We start from the raw sequence: 10000 nt of genomic DNA on the forward strand, positions 1-10000 counted from the left end.
TCCTTTTCTAATCCTTCAAAACCTATTCCTTTAATATTTTCATCTTCCCCAACCACTAAACCCAGTGGTTCAGCAACTATACTATACAATAATGCAGATAAAGGACACCCTTGTCTTACTGATCTTGTTATACTAAATACATCAGTTAAAAACCCATTACACTTTATACAACTAATTGCCCCTTTGTATAAAACTCTAATCCATTTTATAAAATTATTCCCAAAACCAAAATGCTCTAAAAGTTCAAATAAAAAATCATATTCTACCCTATCAAATGCTTTTTCCAAATCTAAACTAATTATGTATCCTTCTTTATTATTCTCTGTCATATAACTTATTTTTTCTCTTATATTACTAACTGTATCACTTATTTCTCTCCCTATTATTGAATATGATTGATTTGTTGTTATTATTTCAGGTAGAACCTTCTTTAATCGATTTGCTAACATTTTTGCAAGAATTTTAAAATCTGTATTTAACATTGATATAGGTCTATAGTTCTTTAAATCAGCTGAATCACCTCTTTTTTTAAAAATTAGCTTTACCAATCCTACTCTCATCAATTGACTTGCTTGCCCTCTATCATAAATTTCCTCATACACGGGTTTTAAAATGGGGATTAAAATATCCTTAAAAACTCTATAAAATTCACTAGTCAAACCATCTGCTCCAGGACTCTTCCCATTGTTTAACTGTACTATTGCTGTCTCTATTTCTTCCTCTAAAAAATCCTTATCGCACATTTCTTTATCCTCTTTAACTACTTTTTTTTTAACACTCTTTAATAAAACCTGCTTTTCCTCCTCTTTTATACCTTCGCTTTTAAATAGATCTGCATAAAATTCCCTTACACTTTGCAAAATCTCTTTGGACTCTTTTACTCTTCTCCCATCCTTTTTTAATACTTCCTTTATTGTATCAGCCTTTTGTCTACTTTCCTCTAAATTAAAAAAGAAATGTGTACACCTTTCTCCTTCCATCACATTCTTTACCCTACTTCTTATCATAGCTCCTCTACATTTTTCTTCTTCTATTTCTTTTAATTTTTCCTCGTAAATTATAATCCTTTCTATATCTCCATTTTCTTTTTGTAATTCCTCTTTCAAAATATTCCTAACTGCTACTTCTTCTCCCCTTTTAATCTTTTGTTTCAATCTACTATACCTCAATGAATACTTTTTTATTTCATATTTTACATTATCCCACCACACCCTCTTATCTTCTTCGAACATCCCTTTCCCTCTCTCATTCATTATTATTGTTTCCACTGCAAATTTATAGTTCTCATCTTTTAAAAGTTCATTATTTAAACACCATATCCCCTTTCCCCTCTCTACACCAGTTTCATTAAAATTAACTATTAACATACTATGATCACTAAGAGATGTAATTTTGTAATATATCTTGTCAATATTTCTTTCCATATTTCTTTTAATCAACATAAAATCTATTCTACTCTGCTTAATTTTATCTTTTACTAACTGTTGCCTTGAAAAATCTTTTATTCCTTCATTTCGTTCTCTCCATATATCTATTAGATCATTTTTATCAATTAATTTAAGCAATTCATCCCTTCCACTATCTCTTTTAAAAACCATATCTTTGGCTATATCCATTCTACTCAAAGCAGTGTTAAAGTCACCCATTAATACAACCTTTTCCCACTTTTCTATATAATCATTTAAATTATTAAAAAATATTTTCTTTTCATCCTCTGCATTTGGAGCATGTACATTACATAAAATTATAGTTTCTCCTCCACAGACCATTTTCACAATTATACATTTGCCTTCTTTATCACAATATATAATTTTAACATCATCACATGTATTTCTTTTAACTAAAACTGCAACTCCTTTTCCTCTTTCACCATCACCATTATTATAATAAATTTCCCCCTTCCATCTTCTTTTAACATCTTCCATCTTTTCATTTTTCCAATTTGTTTCTTGCAATAAGATCACATTTGATTTTTTACACAGTTCTTTCACTTTTTCAAATTTTTCCTCTTTCAATAAACCTCTAACATTTAATGATATAATACTTAAAAGGCTAATAATTAAAAAGTTATTTCCTATATACATCCTTCATTTTCTTCTTCCCTATTCATCAGTACCCCAAATCTGTTTTCATCAAATTCCTTTCTTTTCTTCTGCCTTTTATTTTTAACCATTTCTATATTGGGGGTTACCTTTATGGATCTTCTTCTCTGTATTCTTTCCTTTCCCATTCCATTAGATTCCTCGTTGTCTCCTTTTCCCAAATCCTCTTCTGTTTCCAAGTTATTTTGTACTTCTTCCATTTTGTCCTGTTCCTCCGTCATTGTTTGCATTGTCTCTAGTGATGTTTGAATGTCACTTTCCATTTGTCCATCATTGTCCTTTTCTTTCTGATGCTCCACTTCATTTTCTGCACTGTCCATCAAGCCATTTTGTTCTTCTTCCTCCATCCTTTCCAGTGGATGTATATCCTTTTCTGTTGAGTCCTGAATTACCTTCCATCCTTGTCCTTCTACACTCAAAATTTCAGTCTCTTTTATTTGGTTATCATCTCCTTCTTCTTCTTCATTCTCCATCCAACACTCACACTTCACCAATGCACGTTTACAATCTGGGCACTTTACAGCATTGCAATTACGAGCATAATGTCCCTGCTCCTCACACTCATGACACTTCAAATCAGGGCAGTCTTTGAAGACATGACCAGGATCCATGCATAGCCTACAGATTTTTGTCTGCCTATCATGCATGATCCTGAAGTATTGTGGCCCTTCGGCCGTTTCAAATTTGGTACTATAGGGCAGGGATACCACCTCTTTTGGAAATCGGACTTTAAGGTATCTTGTTCCATCCGCTATTCTTGTGGCAGGGTAGTATCGCCTTTTAATGTCTGATGTCGGGGCTACGCCCCACATTTCCAACTTTGAAAGAATGTCTTTATTATCGATATATGCTGGTAAGTGCATAAAAGAAACAATGCATTCTCTTGTCTGCAATTTCCTGATTTCACACATCTTCTCTTTTATCATTAAACCATCCATTAAATCATCACACATATGTTCATCCTCCAAAGTCAGTTCATATTCTCTATCTGGTCTTGGTCTTACGGCCAACAGCTTTCCAAATCCAATCTTTGCTGTCACAGCCTCTATAATGTCTTCCACCTTTGCATCTCTTAAATCCATCAGATTCACAATTACTGTAGCTTCCTTCAGAAAAGACTTGTTTGCAAATCGTTCCTTTGCTTTGCCACCAAAACTATTACTATTCCTTCGAATTCCAGTATCTTTTGCCATTTGTTGTCCACATTCTTCCTTTCGTGTTTCTCTTGCCATATCCTTATTCATTACCGTTAATCCATCCGTTGTTGACATTTCCAAAAAATAAAACTCCCCCCAGCAGCTTTAACTGCTGGGGAGTCCAATTTAGAAAAATTATAAGAGACAAAAAAAGAAATAACAAACTAACAAAACAACAAAAAAGGTGGGCCTCTCCCACCAACTGCTATTGCAATGCTTCCTGCCAACTCACTTCCTGTTGCACTCTATCGCCCCCAGGTTGGTATGGCCGTAAGCGAAGACTGTTGCAAAGAGAGGGCTATTTAAAGACCAGCCAATCTAATCGCCAGTACATTATATAAGTAGGAAAGAAAACCCAAAAGCTTAAAGCACCTGGTATTCCCAAGCAACCTCCCATCCATGTACTAACCAGGCCCAAACCTGCTAATATTCAGAGATCGGGCATTGACTCTATTTTTTGGCAAAATTATTATATACTAAGTGAAAAATGTCCAAAAAGCTTACAGCACCCGGTATTCCCAGGCGGTCTCCCATCCAAGTACTAACCAGGCCCAAACCTGCTTAGCTTCCGAGATCAGACGAGATCGGGCATAGCCAGGTTGGTATGGCCGTAAGCGAAGACTGTTGCAAAGAGAGGGCTATTTAAAGACCAGCCAATCTAATCGCCAGTACATTATATAAGTAGGAAAGAAAACCCAAAAGCTTAAAGCACCTGGTATTCCTAGGCAGTCTCTCATCAAAGTACTAACCAGACCTAAACCTGCTAAGATTCAGAGATCGGGCATTGACTCTTTTTTTTTTTTTAATGAAAGATTATCATATAATTCGTGAAAGTTTCCAAAAAGATTAAAGCACCTGGTATTCCCAAGCAATCTCCCATCCATGTACTAACCAGGCCCAAACCTGCTAATATTCAGAGATCGGGCATTGACTCTATTTTTTGGCAAAATTATTATATACTAAGTGAAAAATGTCCAAAAAACTTACAGCACCCGGTATTCCCAGGCGGTCTCCCATCCAAGTACTAACCAGGCCCAAAACTGCTTAGCTTCCGAGATCAGACGAGATCGGGCATAGCCAGGTTGGTATGGCCGTAAGCGAAGACTGTTGCAAAGAGAGGGCTATTTAAAGACCAGCCAATCTAATCGCCAGTACATTATATAAGTAGGAAAGAAAACCCAAAAGCTTAAAGCACCTGGTATTCCTAGGCAGTCTCTCATCAAAGTACTAACCAGACCTAAACCTGCTAAGATTCAGAGATCGGGCATTGACTCTTTTTTTTTTTTTTAATGAAAGATTATTATATAATTCGTGAAAGTTTCCAAAAAGATTAAAGCACCTGGTATTCCCAAGCAATCTCCCATCCATGTACTAACCAGGCCCAAACCTGCTAATATTCAGAGATCGGGCATTGACTCTATTTTTTGGCAAAATTATTATATACTAAGTGAAAAATGTCCAAAAAGCTTACAGCACCCGGTATTCCTAGGCAGTCTCTCATCAAAGTACTAACCAGACCTAAACCTGCTAAGATTCAGAGATCGGGCATTGACTCTTTTTTTTTTTTTAATGAAAGATTATTATATAATTCGTGAAAGTTTCCAAAAAGATTAAAGCACCTGGTATTCCCAAGCAATCTCCCATCCATGTACTAACCAGGCCCAAACCTGCTAATATTCAGAGATCGGGCATTGACTCTATTTTTTGGCAAAATTATTATATACTAAGTGAAAAATGTCCAAAAAACTTACAGCACCCGGTATTCCCAGGCGGTCTCCCATCCAAGTACTAACCAGGCCCAAACCTGCTTAGCTTCCGAGATCAGACGAGATCGGGCATAGCCAGGTTGGTATGGCCGTAAGCAAAGACTGTTGCAAAGAGAGGGCTATTTAAAGACCAGCCAATCTAATCGCCAGTACATTATATAAGTAGGAAAGAAAACCCAAAAGCTTAAAGCACCTGGTATTCCTAGGCAGTCTCTCATCAAAGTACTAACCAGACCTAAACCTGCTAAGATTCAGAGATCGGGCATTGACTCTTTTTTTTTTTTTTTAATGAAAGATTATTATATAATTCGTGAAATTTTCCAAAAAGATTAAAGCACCTGGTATTCCCAAGCAACCTCCCATCCATGTACTAACCAGGCCCAAACCTGCTAATATTCAGAGATCGGGCATTGACTCTATTTTTTGGCAAAATTATTATATACTAAGTGAAAAATGTCCAAAAAGCTTACAGCACCCGGTATTCCCAGGCGGTCTCCCATCCAAGTACTAACCAGGCCCAAACCTGCTTAGCTTCCGAGATCAGACGAGATCGGGCATAGCTTTTTTTTTTTTTTTTTTTTTTTTATTATAAAATAATTTCGACATTTACAGTAAATACATAATATATTTCAACATTACATTTTCAACAACCCTCCATTTACACTTTTCAAAAATTAAATACAAGTTCGTTCAATTCTGTAACAGAAATAAATTTGCTTCCCTCAACAAAAAAGTTACAGAATTCCTCACACATATATATTTTAATCATCTTTATGTGTTGCTTTATCAAAGTCCTGAAAATACACCATACATTTTCTTTTCTTTTTTCAAAATATGCTACATTTCTCCTCAATCGTACTGCATACCTTGCAAAACTTAACATCATATTTAAGAGCTGCACATTCCCTCTTACCTTCTTTTCCTGTACCATACCAAACAAAAATATCTTGCCCCACTCGTTATCCACAAATTTTATTTCCTCCCAATTCTTCCTCACACATTGCTTTAATAATTCATGATAATCTTTTAAACTCTGACATTCTACATAAAAATGCATTAAGGTCTCAACCTCGCTGTCACACACATCACATTCTCTCGCAATGCTTTTGTCAACCTGATGCAAAACCTCCTTTGTATATACTCTATTATGTCGCAATATGAAATCATTATGTTCACATTCCATTGAATTGTATCTAACACCTAGGTTTATCCACAGCATTTCTGGTTTTAACTCCGGGAATAGATTTCTCCAATAAATTTCAGCAGCAGGTCTTCTAACTTCTTTTTTCACCATAATCCTATAGAAAGCTTTTAATGGAACCTTTGACAATTCTACCATGCAACCACTCTGTACAATATACATTTCGGGAAACTTGTACTCTTTTGTTTTTGAAACTTGTTTTTCTATCAGAGCAATCCAATCTCTTGGAATGCTATTCTTAATTTTTTCAAAAATATTAAGCACTGTACCTTTTCTGATATTTTCATTCTCTTCCATTACAATATCCAGGATTGCCTGTGAGGGCAAGAAACCTGGGACAACTTCATACATATAGTCCTTTATCTGGTATAGACCAACCTTCATAAAACTTTTGTTTTCCAACATTTTCCCTTTATCTAATATCTTAGGATTCAAAAACACTGGTTGATTTAGTACTAATTCAGGCAAATTACACTTATAAGACACCTGCGGCAGAAATTCAGCCCAAGCTTGGAAGACTTCTTTATAGAATTGTGGCATATCCTTTATCATGGACTCCTTTAAACACATAAAAAGATTACTCTGGTTACATGTCCCAAACTTCTCCAAACAATCCTTCATACAATATTTCCAACCATATATTTCTTTACTATATAAATATTTCTTAACAATTTTAAGCCGTAATGCTTTTCTCTTTACATCCAAGTCCATCAATTTCAAGCCTCCCTCCTTGATATCTGCAATCAGTACCTTTTTTGAGATCCTTACATTTTTCCCTCCCCACAAGAAATCTACTACAATGGAGTTTGCATCTTTTAAAACCCACTCTGGCATGTCCAGCACACTCAGTGAATGAACAAATCTTGACATTAACAATACATTGATAACAGTGACTTTCCCTTTCAGTGTAAGACCTCTTAATTTCCAGTAGCTCACAATTCGCCTTATCTTCTGTAGGACTACCGACCAAGAAACATCCCTCGCCTTACTATCTTCAATACCTATATTAACCCCCAGTACTTTAATATAATCCTTAACAGCTTTAAAAGGAATACCACACTCAGATATTTTATTTTCCCCAAAGAACATGATTTCAGACTTTTCAACATTAATTTTTGCCCCAGCCGCTCTACCATATGTATTCATGTGCTCCATTATCCTCGTTATACTATCCATATCCCTCACAGTAAATGTAGTATCATCTGCATATTGATGAATTAAGCTGACCCCGTCTCCTGCGAATTTGATAGACTTCAGCTCCTTATCTGCTTTTATTAAAGTTGCCAGAGGCTCAACAGTTATACAATAGAGCAGGGCAGACAAAGGGCAACCCTGCCTTATGGACCTCTCTACAACAAACTCATCTGTTATCAAACCATTACACTTCACCACACTATGTGCACTATTATAAAGCAGCTTTATCCACGATCTAAATCTACCCCCAAATCCGAACGTTTCCAAAGCTTTCTCCAAAAATGTATGCTCCACCCTATCAAAAGCTTTATTTAAGTCCAAACTTAACAGAATGCCTCCTTCTTTCTTCATATAAAAAACAACATCTCTAATTGTACTTATAATATCAGCAATATCTCTCCCAGGTATACTATAAGCCTGTGTTGGGGCAACAATACTCCCTATTACCTTTTTTAGCCTATTCGCTAGAATTTTTGCCAATATTTTGTAATCAGTATTTAAGAGACTAATTGGTCTATAATTTTCTAATCTTAATCTACTCCCTTTATTTTTAAATAAAATGCTTAACACTCCTGCAACCATTGTCTTAGGCACATCCTGCTTTTCTTCCATATACTGATATAGCTCTAACAATATTGGCCCTAGAACATCCCTAAAAGTTCTATAAAACTCAGCAGTTAGGCCATCTGAGCCTGGGCTCTTATTAATGTTTAGACTGGAGATTGCCTCATTGATTTCCAACATAGAGATATCATTATCACAGAGCATCCTGTCTATATCTGACAATCTAGCACTAACTGTACTTAACACCTTTCCCATACATTCCATATTTACCCCTTCTTTCTTGAATAGTGACCTATAAAAGGATTCAACAGTATCCAAAATCCCTACCAAATCACTCACTTTTTTACCCTTCCCATCTTCCAACTCGGTAATACAGATTTTTCTCTGATTTTGCCTCTCCATGCCCAAAAAAAAGGACGTGCATTTCTCACCCTCTAAGGCATACTTCACCCTACTTCTTACAATAGCTCCCTTACATCTTTTAATTTCATGTTTATTCAAATCAGCCTTAAATTTTAAATAATTTGTCAAATCATGATTTGGATCACTGCTTATCTGTTCCAGTTCTACAGAAATTTTATTTTGCAGATCTTTGTAATCCCTCCTCTCCATGCTATTCTTTTCCTTTGCATGTTTAATACTCAGCATCTTCATTTTCAGCTTTAAACCCTCCCACTTTACACACACATTTTCAAAGCCTAGCTTTCTTCCCCATTCAGATTTTATACACTCATAGATCTTAGCCCTATAATTAACATCATTTAATAAACTTGCATTGAAACACCAGAGCCCCCCACCTTTGTGTTGCATTCTTTGACCCACTTGAAATTCCAGGACTGCATGGTCACTAAATGCTATGAACTTATAAGTTATATTTTTAATACACTGAACTATGTTCTGCCTCACCAGACAAAGATCAATTCTGCTTTGTTTTAAAGAATTGAGCACAATCTGTCTTCTTGAATACCCTCTTTTATCAGGGTTTTCTAATCTCCAGAGATCAACCAGGTTCACTTTATTCATTAGGTTTATAAGTTCAATCCTTGATGAGTCCCTTCTGTAGCTCATATCATTTGCAGCATCCATTCTACTGCACCAAACATTAAAATCACCCACACAGATGCAGTTATCCGTGCAAAGTGTTCTTAAATGCTTAAAAAGCATCCTTCTTTCTTTTTCATTATTCGGTGCATAAACATTAATCAACTTGTAAACACAGTTTTGAAACTCAAAATCTATAATTAAAACTCTTCCTTCATTATCAGCATAAACTTCCTTAACATTTTGTACTGCGTTGCTTTTAACTAAACAAGCCACTCCACAAGCCCTCCTACTGCCATGACTTACAAAAATATGATGAGACCATTTCCTCTTCACTTCTCTCATTTTGCTGCTATCCCAATTTGTTTCTTGGAAACAATAAATGTCTGCTTTCACAGCTGTTATGATATTTTCAAATTTACACATGTTACCAAGACCATTAGCATTTAGGGACACAATTTTAATCATAGCAGCAGTAAGGGTGAAAACAAAAGAGAAAAGATAGCCCTCATTTCTTTTTCTTCATGTTTCCTTTCTCTCCCTTGTCATTTAGTGTTCTTTTTTTCCTAACAAGCAGTTGCAGATTTTCACTTCTCCCTTCCTCATACAAATCATAATCATCATCATCATCATCATCATCATCATCATCATCATCAACATCATCAACATTTTCATTTCCATCACACTTGAGAGCAGTCTTAACAGAGGCCAATGATTGTGAAGTAGCATTGCCCATAGTTGCTTTACCCACAAACCTGTTCTTTACTTGACTGTCCATGCAACTCTTAACCAGTCCTGCTCCAGCACTTTGAGCTGTGTGATCTTTTAGCACTGAATGCAACAGCTGACTTTCAAAGTCGTCCAAAGTATTCCCTAGTGTGCCTCCATGAACAGATCCATTCTCCTCCTCGTTTACCCCACTGGACAAATCTGCTC

General features: G+C 35.7%; 3 non-coding genes across 3 annotated transcripts; all 3 read right to left on the minus strand.

The window, feature by feature from the left end:
• Positions 1 to 3795: 3795 nt before the first annotated feature.
• Positions 3796 to 3914, minus strand: LOC127989152 (5S ribosomal RNA). Its single transcript, XR_008162300.1, has one exon. It is a non-coding gene; the product is annotated as a 5S ribosomal RNA (ribosomal RNA).
• Positions 3915 to 4278: 364 nt separating this feature from the next.
• Positions 4279 to 4397, minus strand: LOC128002909 (5S ribosomal RNA). The gene has a single exon (XR_008175643.1). It is a non-coding gene; the product is annotated as a 5S ribosomal RNA (ribosomal RNA).
• Positions 4398 to 5042: 645 nt separating this feature from the next.
• On the minus strand, positions 5043 to 5161 carry LOC127996041 (5S ribosomal RNA). The gene has a single exon (XR_008168962.1). It is a non-coding gene; the product is annotated as a 5S ribosomal RNA (ribosomal RNA).
• Positions 5162 to 10000: the final 4839 nt, after the last annotated feature.

Source organism: Carassius gibelio, chromosome B22 (genome assembly GCF_023724105.1).
Source record: "Carassius gibelio isolate Cgi1373 ecotype wild population from Czech Republic chromosome B22, carGib1.2-hapl.c, whole genome shotgun sequence".
In the NCBI taxonomy this organism is placed as follows: Eukaryota; Metazoa; Chordata; class Actinopteri; order Cypriniformes; family Cyprinidae; genus Carassius; species Carassius gibelio.